Here is a 3,411-nt window from a genome sequence, read left to right on the forward strand (position 1 = left end):
CTAATGGTAGAATGAGAGTTAGCTACTGTGATGAGCGGGGGCATCAGGAAGGTTAATAATAATAGGTGATTCTAATTAAAGGAAAACTACTTAAAGATTACGTTCCACATTATTAAGCAGGCCACAGGTTTCAAATAATATGGGAACTAAAAAGGATCTCTCTGCTGCTGAAAAGCATTAATTAGTGCAATGCCTTGGACAAGGTATGAAATCATTAGATATTCCACGAAAACTTAATAATGGCCATCATACTTTGAAGAGATTTGTGACTGAAACAGAGCACAGACTGAGTTCATGCAGATAAAGGCATAATGAGGAAGGTTTCTGCCAGACAAAGTCATGGGATTAAGAGAGCAGCTGGCAAAATACCATTACAAAGCAGCAAACAGTTATTTGAAGCTGCTAGTGCCTTTGGAGTCCCTCGAACCTCAAGTTGTAGGATCCTTCAAAGGCTTGCTGTGGTGCATAAACCTTATATTCAGCCACCCTTAAACAGTATTCACAAGCAGAAATGGTTAAAGTGGGCAAGACATACATGAACACTAATTTCCAAATAGTCTTGTTTACTGATGAGTGTTAAGCAACCCTTGATGGTCCAGATGGATGGAGTAGTGGATGGTTGGTGGATGGCCACCATGTCCCAACAAGGCTGCGTCGTCAACAAGGAGGTGGAGGAGTCACATTTTGGGCCGGAATCACGGGGAAACAGCTGGTAGGATGCTTTAAGGTTCCTGAAGTTGTGAAAATGACCTCTGCAAAGTATTTAGAGTTTCTGACTGACAACTTTCTTCCATGGTCTAAAAAGCAGAAACATGCCTTCAGGAGCAAAATCATCTTCATGCATGACAATGCCCCATCTCATGCTGCAAAGAATACCTCTGAGTCATTGGCTGTTATGGGCATAAGAGGAGATAAATTCATGGTGTGGCCACCATCTTCGCCTGACCTCAACCCTATAGAGAATCTTTGGAGTATCATCAAGCAAAAGATCTATGAGGGTGGGAGGCAGTTCACATCAAAACAGCGGCTCTGGCAGGCTATTCTGACTTCATGCAAATAAATACAAGCAGAAAATTTCCAAAAACCCACAAGTTCGATGGATGCAAGAATTGTGAAGGTGATATCAAAGAAGGGTTCCTATGTTAACATGTAACTTGGCCTGTTAGGATGTTTTGGAGTTAAATAGCTTTTTTTGTTCAGTGAATGTGACCTCCTAATGCTGCAAATTCCACAAATGAGCATTGTCAGTTTTTTAAAACATATCAAATGTATAGAAATTCTACTCTGCCTAAAAATTTGGAACAGTGCATTTTGAGTTTTTATTCATTTTGGAGATTATACTGTTATTATTGGGAGGTTTCTTCAATAAAATTCGATGTATAATCTAACGGGTGATGACTTTAATTAGACTGACGTCATTTACACCGACCATTTAGGAAAATCTGAGAAAAATATAATTTGCATAATAATTTGGAACACAGTGCAAAGATGTGGCCTGCCTTCTTTTGAGCTTGGCATTATTGATATGGTCTCCCTTGGCTGTGTATCCACTAGTTGAGCTCAGTCCATCTCATATACATGCATGTCACTTGACAAATGGTAAGGTTTTTAATATTAAAGTTAGAACTGTCCCAATTATGGTTGCTTTGACAAGGTGGGATGGCTTTCACATGTTGTCTAAATACAGTACATTATTTTCATGCACTATGCTATGTATTTATTTACTGCAGAGTATTTAATCGTTGTGTTTCTGCCTTTGTTTTTCCCTATTCCCATTACCCCAATTGCCACCACACCAGGTCAATCAGGAGGAGCTGAGACTAGGCACCAGAATTGGTGAATCTAATGTTATGTGCCAGCTCTGGGGCAGCTGAGGGCTAGTATTTTTAGGTTGAGAAGGGACCAATAATCATGGCCCTTCCCAGCCTAATATCAGCCCTTAGCTGCCTGCTTTGCCTTATCTGGTTACTAAAAGTAAGGGGACCCCAAGCCATTTTTATTAAATCTATTTATTTATTTATAGAGAGCTCTCTATCTCTCTGTATTTATCTATCTATCTTTTTAACCCCTTCCCGACCTGTGACACAGCGTATGCGTCATGAAAGTCGGAGCCAATCCGACCTGTGACGCATATGCTGTGTCACAGAATGATCGCGTCCCTGCAGATCCGGTGAAAGGGTTAACTCCCATTTCATCCGATCTGCAGGGACAGGGGGTGTGGTAGTTTAGCCCAGGGGGGGTGGCTTCACCCCCCCCCCCCCCCCGTGGCTACGATCACTGATTGGCTGTTGAAAGTGAAACTGCTAATCAGAGCGATTTGTAATATTTCACCTATTATAACTGGTGAAATATTACAATCCAGCCATGGCCGATGCTGCAATATCATCGGCCATGGCTGGAAACATTGATGTGCCCCCACCACACCCCACCGATCGCCCCCCCAGCCCTCCGATCTGTCCTTTACACTGCTCCGCTCCCCTCCGTCCTCCTGTCCGCTCCCCCCGTGCTCTTGTCGGCTCACCCCCGTGCTCCAATCACCCCCCCGTGCTCCAACCACCCCCCCTGCACTCCGATCCACCCCCTGCAGTCCGATCCACCCCCCCTGCAGTCCGATCCACCCCCCCTGCAGTCCAATCCACCCCCCGATGCTCCAATGCACCCCCCGTGCTCCGATCCACCCCCCCGTGCTCCGATTTACCCCCCCATGCTCCGATCCACCCCCCCGTGCTCCCCCCCACCCCATCATACTTACTGAGCCTCCCGTGGTCCGTCCGTCTTCTTTCTGGGTGCCGCCATCTTCCAAAATGGCGGGCGCATGCGCAGTGCGCCCGCCGAATCTGCCGGCCGGCAGATTCATTTCAAGTGCATTTTGATCACTGCGATAAAACCTATCGCAGTGATCAAAATAAAAAAAATACTGAATGACCCCCCCCATTTGTCACCCCCATAGGTAGGGACAATAATAAAATAAAGATTTTTTTTTTTCTTCCACTAAGGTTGGGGTAAGAACTAGGGTTAGGGTTAGGGTTAGGGGTAGGGTTAGGGGTAGGGTTAGGGTTAGGGTTAGGGGTAGGGTTAGGGGTAGGGTTAGGGTTTCGGTATGTGCACACGTATTCTGGTCCTCTGCGGATTTTTCCGCTGCGGATTTGATAAATCCGCAGTGCTAAACCACTGCGGATTTATGGCAGATTTACAGCGGTTTTTCTGCGCATTTCACTGCAGTTTTACAACTGCGATTTTCTATTGGAGCAGTTGTAAAACCGCTGTGGAATCCGCAGAAAGAAGTGACATGCTGCGGAATGTAAACCGCTGCGTCTCCATGCAGTTTTTCTGCAGCATGTGTACAGCGATTTTTGTTTTCCATAGGTTTACATTGAACTGTAAACTCATGGGAAACTGCTGCGGAACCGC

Source organism: Ranitomeya imitator, chromosome 5 (assembly GCF_032444005.1).
Source record: "Ranitomeya imitator isolate aRanImi1 chromosome 5, aRanImi1.pri, whole genome shotgun sequence".
Taxonomy (NCBI): domain Eukaryota; kingdom Metazoa; phylum Chordata; class Amphibia; order Anura; family Dendrobatidae; genus Ranitomeya; species Ranitomeya imitator.